At 39.7% G+C, this 11,835-nt stretch overlaps 1 non-coding gene across 1 annotated transcript; it reads left to right on the top strand.

The window, feature by feature from the left end:
- Nucleotides 1–2,040: 2,040 nt before the first annotated feature.
- LOC148573549 (small nucleolar RNA R71) lies at nucleotides 2,041–2,147 on the top strand. Its single transcript, XR_015905630.1, has one exon. It is a non-coding gene; the product is annotated as a small nucleolar RNA R71 (small nucleolar RNA).
- Nucleotides 2,148–11,835: the final 9,688 nt, after the last annotated feature.

An 11,835-nucleotide genomic window follows, 5' to 3' on the forward strand; every position in this document is an offset into this window, starting at 1 on the left:
CCATTTTGGGCGTTCAACGCCCATTTGTGTGCCATTTCTGGCGTTGAACACCAGAACCATGCTTGTTCTGGGCGTTCAGCGCCAGTTCTTGCCCATTTTGGGCGTTCAGCGCCAGAACCATGCTCTGTTCTGGCGTTAAACGCCAAGCAAATGCTTCCTCCAGGGTGTGATTTTTCTTCTGCTGTTTTTGATTCCGTTTTTAATTTTTTTGTTTATTTTGTGACTCCACATGATCATTAACCTAGGAAAACATGAAAAACAAAAATAATAGAGTTAGATAAATAAACATTGGGTTGCCTCCCAACAAGCGCTTCTTTAATGTCAATAGCTTGACAGTGGGCTCTCATGGAGCCTCACAGAAGTGCAGAGCTTTGTTGAAACTCACCAACACCAAACTTAGAGTTTGGATATGGAAGTTCAACACCAAACTTAGAGTTTGGTTGTGGCCTCCCAACACCAAACTTAGAGTTTGACTGTGGGGGCTTTGGTTGACTCTGCTTTGAGAGAAGCTTTTTATGCTTCCTCTCCATGGATGCAGAGAGAGATCCTTGAGTTGTAAACACAAGGTTGTCCTCATTCAATTGAAGGATTAATTCTCCTCTGTCCACATCAATCACAACTCTTGTTGTGGCTAGGAAAGGTCTTCCTAGGATGATGGATTCATCCTCTTCCTTTCCAGTATCCAGGACTATGAAATCAGTAGGTATGTAAAGGCCCTCAACCTTTACTAATACATCTTCTACTTGTCCATAAGCCTGTTTTCTTGAGCTGTCTGCCATCTCTAGTGAGATTTTAACAGCTTGCACCCCATAGGTTCCCAGTTTCTCTATTACAGAGAGGGGCATGAGGTTTATCCCTGAACCAAGGTCACACAGAGCCTTAAAGATCATGGTGCCTATAGTACAAGGTATTATGAACTTTCCAGGATCCTGTCTCTTCTGAGGCAATGTCAGTTGATCCAGATCACTTAGTTCATTGATGAACAAGGGAGGTTCAACTTCCCAAGTATCAATGCCAAATAATTTGGCATTCAGCTTCATGATTGCACCAAGAAACTTGGCAGTTTGCTCTTCTGTAACATCCTCATTCTCTTCAGAAGAGGAATACTCATCAGAGCTCATGAAGGGTATAAGGAGGTTCAATGGAATCTCTATGGTCTCTAGATGAGCCTCAGAGTCCTTTGGTTCCTCAGAGGGAAGCTCCTTATTGATCACTGGACGTCTCAGGAGGTCTTCCTCCTTGGGATTCACGTCCTCTCCTCTCCTCACAGGTTCGGCCATGATGCTTATGTCAATGGCCTTGCACTCTCCTTTTGGATTCTCTTCTGTATTGCTTGGGAGAGTACTAGGAGGGATTTCAGTGATCTTCTTACTCAGCTGGCCCACTTGTGCATCCAAATTTCTAATGAAAGACCTTGTTTCATTCATGAAACTTACAGTGGCCTTGGACAGATCAGAGATTAAGTTTGCTAGATTAGAAGTATTTTGTTCAGAGTTATCTGTCTGTTGCTGAGTTGATGATGGAAAAGGCTTGCTATTGCTAAACCTGTTTCTTCCACCATTATTAAAGCCTTGTTGAGGCTTTTGATCCTTCCATGAGAAATTTGGATGATTTTTCCATGTTGAGTTATAGGTGTTTCCATAAGGTTCACCTAAGTAATTTACCTCTGCTATTGCAGGGTCCTCAGGATCATAAGCTTCTTCTTCAGAAGATGCCTCTTGAGTACTGTTGGATGCAGCTTGCATTCCATTCAAACTCTGAGAAATCATATTGACTTGCTGAGTCAATGTTTTGTTCTGAGCCAATATGGCATTCAGAGTATCTATTTCAAGAACTCCCTTCTTCATAGGCGTCCCATTATTCACAGGATTCCTCTCAGAAGTGTACATGAACTGGTTGTTAGCAACCATGTCAATGAGTTCTTGAGCTTCTGCAGGCGCTTTCTTTAGGTGCATGGATCCACCTGCAGAAGTATCCAATGACATTTTAACTAAGTCAGACAGGCCATCATAGAAGATATCCAGGATGGTCCATTCTGAAAGCATGTCAGTAGGACACTTTTTGGTCAGTCCTTTGTATCTCTCCCAAGCTTCATAGAGGGATTCACCTTCTTTCTGTCTGAAGGTCTGAACGTCCACTCTAATCTTACTAAGCTTTTGAGGAGGAAAGAACTTGGCTAAAAAAGCCTTGACCAGCTTATCCCATGAGTTCAGGCTATCCTTAGGTTGAGAGTCCAACCAGAGTCTAGCTCTGTCTCTTACAGCAAAAGGGAAAAGCATGAGCCTGTAGACTTTAGGATCTACTCCATTAGTCTTTACAGTATCACATATCTGCAAGAATTCAGTTAAGAACTGAAAAGGATCTTCAGATGGAAGTCCATGAAACTTGCAGTTCTGCTGCATCAGAGAAACTAATTGAGGTTTCAGCTCAAAGTTGTTTGCTCCAATGGCAGGAATGGAGATGCTTCTTCCCTGTAAATTGGAATTTGGTGCAGTAAAGTCACCAAGCATTCTCCTTGCATTGTTGTTGGGTTCGGCTGCCATCTCCTTTACTTGTTCGAAATTTTCAATCAAGTTGTCTCTGGATTGTTGTAATTTAGCTTCTCTTAATTTCGTCTTCAGAATCCTTTCAGGTTCTGGATCAGCTTCAACAAGAATGCCTTTTTCCTTGTTCCTGCTCATAAGAAAGAGAAGAAAACAAGAAAAGAAGAGGAATCCTCTATGTCACAGTAAAGAGGTTCCTTATTGTTAGTAGAAGAAGAGAAGAAGAAATTCGAACACAGATAGAATAGGGGGTTCGAATTTGGTGATGATGTGAGGAAGAGATGTTAGTAGATGAATAAATAAATAGAATAAGATGAGAGAGAAGGAGGGAATTTTCGAAAATTATTTTTGAAAAAGAGTTAGTGATTTTTGAAAATAGTTTTTTTTTTTTTTAAAAAAAGTTAGTAATTTTCGAAAATTCAAATAAAGAATAAAATAATTAGTTTAATTAAAAAGAAATTTTGAAAAAGAGGGGGGGATATTTTCGAAAATTAGAGAGAGAGAGTTAGTTAGGTAGTTTTGAAAAAGGTGAGAAACAAACAAAAAGTTAGTTAGTTAGTTGAAACAAATTTTGAAAATCAATTTTTGAAAAAGATAAGATAAGAAGTTAGAGAAGATATTTTGAAATCATATTTTGAAAAAGATAAGATAGGAAGATATTTATTTATTTTTTTTTTTGAAAAGATATGATAGAAATTAGTTTTTGAAAAAGATTTGATTTTTAAAATCACAATTAATGACTTGATTCACAAGAAATCACAAGATATGATTCTAGAACTTAAAGTTTGAATCTTTCTTAACAAGTAAGTAACAAACTTGAAATTTTTGAATCAAAACATTAATTGTTATTGTTATTTTCGAAAATTTGATATAAAAATAAGAAAAAGATTTTTGAAAAATATTTTTGGAATTTTCGAAAATAACTAAGAATTTTGAAAAAGATTTGATTTTTGAAAAAGATTTTGAAAAAGATAAGATTTTCAAATTGAAAATTTGATTTGACTCATAAGAAACAACTTGATTTTTAAAATTTTTTGAAAAAGTCAAATCTAATTTTCGAATTTATGGGAGATAAAAAGGAAAAGATATTTTTTTTATTTTTTTGAATTTTTATGATGAGAGAGGAAAACAAGAAAAATGATGCAATGCATGAAATTTTTAGATCAAAATAATGAATGCATGCAAGAATGCTATGAATGTCAAGATGAACACCAAGAACACTTTGAATGTCAAGATGAACATCATAGACACAATTTTGAAAAATTTTTAATGCAAAGAAAACATGCAAGACACCAAACTTAGAATTCTTTAATGCTTAGACACTAAGAATTCAAGAATGCATATGAAAAACACTAAACAACACAAAACAAAAAATCATCAAGATCAAACAAGAAGACTTACCAAGAACAACTTGAAGATCATGAAGAACACTATGAATGCATGAATTTTCGAAAAATGCAAGATGCATATGCAATTGACACCAAACTTATGATATGACTCAAGACTCAAACACGAAACATGAAATATTTTTTATTTTTATGATTTTCTAATTTTTTTTTTGGATTTTTTTTTGGATTTTTCGAAAATTATATGAAAAAAAAAATAAGGATTCCAAAATTTTTAATATGAATTCCAGGAATCTTGCATTCTTAATCTAAAGCTTCAGTCCAGGAATTAGACATGGCTCACTAGCCAGCCAAGCTTTCAATGAAAGCTCCAGTCCAAAACACTAGACATGGCCAATGGCCAGCCAAGCTTCAGAAAATACAAATTACCCATATAATAGTTGATACTTCATTCAACTTCATATGCTGATAAGTGGAAGCCCCAGTCCAAAAGAATTAGACATGGCTTTGTAGCCAGCCAGGCTTCACATGCTTCATGAAACACTAGAATTCATTCTTAAAAATTTTGAATAAAATTTTTGAAAAAACATTTTTATTTTTTTCGAAAACAGATAAGAAAGTTTTGAAAGATTTTTGAAAAATTTTTGAAAATAAAACAAAAATAAAATTACCTAATCTGAGCAACAAGATGAACCGTCAGTTGTCCAAACTCGAACAATCCCCGGCAACGGCGCCAAAAACTTGGTGCACGAAATTGTGATGTCCAGGCTCGAACAATCCCTGGCAACGTGAGCAACTTGGTGCGCGTAATCGTGATTACACACTCATAATTTGTCACAACTTCGATACAACTAACCAGCAAGTGCACTGGGTCGTCCAAGTAATACTTTACGTGAGTAAGGGTCAAATCCCACGGAGATTGTTGGTATGAAGCAAGCTATGGTCACCTTGTAAATCTCAGTTAGGCAGATATAAATGGATAATGGTGTTTTCGAATTTAATATAATAAAATAGGGATAGAGGTACTTATGTAAATCATTGGTAGGAATTTCAGATAAGCGAATGGAGATGCTTTTCGTTCCTCTGAACCTCTGCTTTCCTGCTATCTTCATCCAATCAGTCTCACTCCTTTCCATGGCTGGCTTTATGTGATACATCACCACTGTCAATGGCTACTTTCGGTCATCTCTCGGGAAAATGATCCAATGCCCTGTCACGGCACGGCTAATCGTCTGGAGGCATCACCCTTGCCAATGGCTTCATCTTATCCTCTCAGTGAATAATATGCTCACGCACCCTGTCACGGCACGGCTATTCATCTGTCGGTTCTCGATCATGCTGGAATAGGATTTACTATCCTTTTGCGTCTGTCACTAACGCCCTGCAATCGCGAGTTCGGAGCTCGTCACAGTCATTCAATCATTGAATCCTACTCGGAATACCACAGACAAGGTTTAGACTTTCCGGATTCTCTTGAATGCCGCCATCATTCTAGCTTACGCCACGAAGATTCTGGTTAGGAGATCTAAGAGATATTCATTCTAGCTTATTTCATGTAGAACGGAAGTGTTTGTCAGGCACGCGTTCATAATGGAGAAGGATGATGAGCGTCACACATAATCATCACCTTCATCACGTTCTTGGGTGTGAATGGATATCTTAGAAGAGAAATAAGAAGAATTGAATAGAAAACAGTAGTACTTTGCATTAATCTTTGAGGAACAACAGAGCTCCACACCTTAATCTATGGAGTGTAGAAACTCTACCGTTGAAAATACATAAGTGAAAGGTCCAGGCATGGCCGAGATGGCCAGCCCCCTAAACGAGATCAATAGTCTCCTAAGATGAACAATGGATTAAAACTGAGACCAAAGATACCTAATACAATAGTAAAAGTTCCTATTTATAATAAACTAGCTACTAGGGTTTACATGAGTAAGTAATTGATGCATAAATCCACTTCCGGGGCCCACTTGGTGTGTGCTTGGGCTGAGCTTTAACTTTACACGTGCAGAGGCCATTTGTGGAGTTGAACGCCAGCTTTTGTGCCATTTCTGGCGTTCAACTCTGGTTTTGGATCCTTTTTTTGGCGCTGGACGCCAGAATTGGGCAGAAAGCTGGCGTTGAACGCCAGTTTACGTCATCTATTCTTGGCCAAAGTATGGACTATTATATATTTCTAGAAAGCCCTGGATGTCTACTTTCCAACGCAATTGGAAGCGCGCCATTTAAAGTTCTGTAGCTCCAGAAAATCCACTTTGAGTGCAGGGAGGTCAGAATCCAACAGCATCAGCAGTCCTTCTTCAACCTCTGAATCTGATTTCTGCTCAAGTCCCTCAATTTCAGCCAGAAAATACCTGAAATCATAGAAAAACACACAAACTCATAGTAAAGTCCAGAAATGTGAATTTAACATAAAAACTAGTGAAAACATCCCTAAAAGTAACTAGATCCTACTAAAAACATACTAAAAACAATGCCAAAAAGCGTATAAATTATCCGCTCATCACTTGGGATGGCGTGCCACGCCGTCGATACCAAGTGGCACGCCCAGTCCTTGCTTTTGTTATCTTTGTGCATTTGCGTGCCACGCTTGGTTGCTCAAGTGGCACGCCTAAGTGAGGTTGAGAGGTTGGCGTGCCACGCCTTCGACTTCAAGTGGCACACCCAGTCTCATATTGCCTTCAGCCCCTTCTCTGGATTATTGTACCAGCGTGCCACACCATGTTGTTCAAGTGGCACACCCATGGATTTGTGAACTCTTTAAGCTTGGCGTGCCACGCCTGGGTTCTCAAGTGGCACGCCCAAGTGACTTCTTGGAGCTGGCGTGCCACGCCTTCGATACCAAGTGGCACGCCATAGTGGGGGTTCTTCTTGGAATGGTGGATTAGCGTGCCACGCCCATTTGCTCAAGTGGCACGCCCATAGTAGTTGATGTATTAGGCGTGCCACGCCCAACCTGGTATGCCACGCCCCTTTTGTGTCCTCCATTGTTGCTCTCTGGAACTTTGAACTAGCGTTCCACGTCCAGTCTCTGGCGTGCCACACTCATATGCATGCTTGGACTTCCCTTCTGGAATTTAGTACTGGCATGCCACGCCTAGCTCCTGGCGTGCCACGCCAGTGCATTTTTGTGGCGTTTGCTCCAAGTGACACGCCAGTTTCACACGCCCAGCTTCTTGTTTGTCTTCTACCCATTTTTTTATGCCTTTTTCACCTGAAATTCAGCACAACTCATTTCAAAGTAGTGTACCATAATATTCCTCAAATAATGCATGAATTGTTGATGCACGAAAACTTGTCTCTCAACAAATTTCTCTTCAGCAAGTATACCAAATTGTCGTCAAGTAAAAACTCACAATACAGTGAGGTCGAATCCCACAGGGATTGATTGGTCAAGCAATTTTAATTGGAGGAATGTTATAGTTGAGCTAAGCAGAATTTGATTTGAGAATTACAGGAAATTAAATGGCGGGAAAGTAAATAACAGAAAGTGTAAATGCTGGAATTAAAGAGCAAAATGTAAATGGCGGAAAGTAAATTGCAGAATCTTAAATGGGGATTTGCGGAAATGAACATAAAAGTAAATGGCAGAAAGTAAAGAGAATGGGTAAGATCAGAAATGGGGGATTCATTAGGCTCAGGAGATGTTGTATTCTCCAGATCAAGTTTATCTTCATCTCTTCCTCAATCAATGCATTCATTGAGCTCCTTGGCAATCTTAAGTGATTGAATTCCAATTCCTTGGTAATTTAATCTCTCAAATCTTGATCAATAGCCAATTCCTTGGTCTAATTGCTCATGAGAAGAGATGAAGAGTGGTCACTGATTATACCACATGTATTCCCAAATCAAAGTGTTGGTAGGATTATATGTCACTATATCCATCCAAACCCCAAATTGGTCCAACATGAGAAAGTATTTCTAGCATGATCTCTTTATTCCTCTTCCAAGGTTCTGAAGAGATGCAAGTATGAATAGCTTCTTTTCCAAGACAACTACCCAATTGGATGAAGAATGAAAGATTTCTAGTAAAATCAAGAGAAAAGAAAGAAGAAGAATAATGAAAACTATTATTGATCCATCAAATTACAACAAAGCTCCCTAACCCAATGAAAGGGGTTTAGTTGTTCATAGCTCTGGGAATGGAAAGCAAAGATGGAGAATACATTCTGAAAGTAAAAGTAGAAGTTACAGAGAAAGTAAAATTATACAGAGAGTAGTTCTCCCAATGCCCCCTAAAGCTCTCTCTCTAGTTCAAAACTACTTCTATATATACTACTCCTCTGATCTTCCAGTTGGCTCTTCAAGTCTTTGGATATGGGCCTTTGGATCTTGAGTTTGAAGCAGTTTGGAATCTTCAGTGGGCTCAGCTTTACATGCAGAGAAAGTGTGAAGTAGGCATGGACTTTAGCTAGGACGTTAGTGGCGTTAACGTTAAGTGAAAATATGGGTTCGAGAACGTTAGTGACGATCACCTTTTTCACTAACATTCCTAGCCCAAGATGGTTCACATTAACTTCAACATTAGTGGCACTAACGTGACCACTAACGTTGCCTCTTAGTGCATCGCAAGTGTTATTGGCGTTTACCTTTGCCAATAACGTTGCTCTTAGCCCCCCTTTTCTCACGTTGGAGTCCACGTTAGTATAACTGACGTCGCTCTTAACGTGGGCATGCCTTAGCCTCGAGAGCGTTAGTGACACTTACCTTTGTCACTAACGCTCCAAACGCCCCTTCTCACGTTAGTGCCTCACGTTAATTGTCTTAACGTGGCCACGAACGTTGTGGTGATAGCCATCTCCAACGTTAGTGACAAAGGTGAGTGTCACTAACGTTGGCTCATCATTCCTTCCTCCATGTTAGCTTCCACGTTAATGCAATTAACGTGGCAGCCAACGTGGCTCATAGTGGCTTGGTCCAACGTTAGTGACAAAGGTGAGTGTCACTAACGTTGGCGATTCCTTGCTCCTCCCACGTTAGAGTTCACGTTAATGTAGTTAACATGACTCTTAACGTGGCCAATTGGGCTTAGTCCAACGTTAGTGACAAAGGTGAGTGTCACTAACGTTGGCATGGTCTTCCTTTCCACGTTAGAGTTCACGTTAACTAAGTTAACGTGACTCTTAACGTGGCTAATTGCCAATTTGGAGCGTTAGTGGTGTTCACTTTTACCACTAACGCTGGAGCTCCCTTTTTCTCCACGTTAACTACCACGTTAATGTAGTTAACGTGACAATTAACGTGGGCCATGATGGTCTCGAGGGCATTATTGGCAATCACTTTTCTCATTAACGTTGCAAGTTTATTCCCATTCCACATTAGAGGTCACATTAATTAGATTAACGTGGCTGCTAACGTGGCTCTTCCTTGCTTCCTTTGTCCTAAAATCAAGCAAATAAAGTGCATCAAAGCTCTAATCCAAGTTATGAGACATGCATTATCCAATTTGTCATTCAATTCATGCATAATTCTCATAAAATCACATGAAATTCATAATGTTTGCTTGAATCAAGATGTAAGTGATTATCTACCCAAGACTTGCTTATTAACTAAGAAAATGCATGAAACTACCCTAAAACAGTAAAGAAAAGGTCAGTGAAACTGGCCAAAATACCCTGGCATCACAACACCAAACTTAAAGCTTGCTTGTCCCTAAGCAAGTACTGAAACATAAGAATGATGAATGAAATGACAAGAGAAATGAATCATTATTGTGGAAGTCATGTCCTTGGTTTTATGGGGTTTCATGCATAGCAACTTAGGTTCATTCCTTTATTGGCTTTCAAACCTTTACCATGCCCTGGAATGCTCACTTGATTGCACCCTATGAGACTTTTATTTATTGATCCTTTTTTCTTTTCAGGGTTTGGTTGTGTTCTTTAGACTAGGTGCTTTGTAAGGGGGTGACTCTTTAAGATAAGCTTTCAGCCAGCACTCCCGAACCAGTTGGTCCAAGGTGCTGGATGTTAAGACACCCCTAAAGACTTACTCTCTCAAGTCTCTTTCCCCCATACATGCACACCACAGGCACATGGTTTGTTATTTTCTTACTTGAGGCCTTGGTGTCCAGTACCTCTTTGGGTTACTAAGTGTTCTGTAGCAAAGGTTACTCTTGATAGTGGACTTTCAGCTGATAATCCCGGGTTAGTTAACCTAAGTTACCAAGTGATAAGGCACCCCTGAGAGCTTATTCATCCAAGTATATCCTTTGCACAGGAGCACCACAGACACATGCCTTAAGATTCAACCCTTGGTGCCTAGCCTTATTTTTTATTCTTTTTCTTTATTTCTCAACTTTTATTTTTCTTTCTCTTTTTCTAATTAGGATCTTGTTATGTAGCTAGTCTCATGGGGTGTGTTTCAAGAATATGATTCAGGACAAATAGTTGCCTTCCTACCTTGTTGGTGAATCAACTTAGCTAAGTAATTACTACACCACAAGCTTAAGAACTTTAATCCACAAATTGAACATCACTCTGGTCTTTCATAACATCTCTTTTTATTTGACTTCAAAAGACAAGCATACAAGTAAGCAAGGTGAAAATGTAGCAGATCATTTGGCACAGCTAGCATAGACCTAAGCAGTAAAAACTTAAAGGCAGAATTTAAAATCCTAAATTACCATGGAAGCATGTTCTATTTCATACATGATTTTTCTTATTTAAACTTGAAAAAGATGGAACAAAGAGGGAACTCCACCACCTTTTACTCATGGGAGTGCTCATGCTCTCCCTCTTGTTTGTCCTCTTTGTGTCTTTCTTGAGTGCTTGAACCCCCACTTCCCTTGCTTTTTCTAATCAACTTTTTCCAGAAGCCAGCATCTTTCATCTTCTTTTTCAATGTTTCCTTCTGGTGTTTCACATTCCTTTCCTCTTGTTCTGTTAGATCTTTTTGGACTGTATCATACCTAGGGATTGCAGAGTGCAAATTATGCATATGCCCAGACATATAGTTCAACTTGGCTTGAGTGTTTATGTTGAACTCTTCCCTATGTAGTTGTCGTCCCTCATTGAGCACGCTGAACTCATTGAATGCTTTTGTTTGAGCTAGCTGAGGTTGGTTGAGTTCTTGAAGGCGTTTGTCTTGACGCTCTTACCTTTTAGTCACTTGATTGATGGCTTGAGTGAGCTGGGAGTATTGCTCCTGTTGCTGCTCCATTTGTTGCTTCTGCCACTCCCTCTGCTGACCCATCCAATTAGAGAACAGTTCTTCTTGATGATCCATCCTTTGGGCTTGAATGTGCAGTTGTTGTTCTTGTCCCTCCATATAACTCCTTGCTAGCTCCTCAATGGCTCCGTGAATGTGATTCAAGTTGATGTTGGTTGGATCATAGTACTCTTCTTGCTGGTATTCTTCTTGATGAGATTCTTCTCGGTGAGGTCCCTCTTGTGATGTTCTTTTTCCTATTTGAGGCCTTCTTTGTTGTTGGGCGGATGCCACATAAGTTATACGCTGTAGCGTGACTGACCTTCCAGGGTTTACCCAACTTGGATTGCTGTCCTCGAAGACTACCTTGGCTTTCGTACACAGTCTAAGGATGGTGTTGGGGTACCAAAGTCTAGCACCTCGATCATTCTTCTCGGCTGACTCTTGAATCCCCTCAGCTATAATCTCGTGCACATTGATGCTGCCATCCTTTATTAAGCAATGTACCATAGTAGCTCGAGTAGTGTTAACCTCAGAATTGTTCGCGGCTGGGAGGATAGATCTCCTCACGAGCTCAAACCATCCCTTGGCTTCCGGGATGAGGTCTCCTCTCCTGATGAACCGGGGTCTCCTATCCGAATACCTTTCCCAGTCAGATCCTATAACACACATATCGTTCACAATTTCTTCAAGTTCATCATTGCCGGGGCCATTACTTATTCTTACATGATAACTGGGCTCATCAAAATGTGGCGATTTCAGCTGAAGAGTCCTTGTTATGGCATTGGGGCTGAAGT

This window comes from Arachis ipaensis, chromosome B2 (genome assembly GCF_059453495.1).
Source record: "Arachis ipaensis isolate K30076 ecotype BB chromosome B2, ASM5945349v1, whole genome shotgun sequence".
Taxonomy (NCBI): domain Eukaryota; kingdom Viridiplantae; phylum Streptophyta; class Magnoliopsida; order Fabales; family Fabaceae; genus Arachis; species Arachis ipaensis.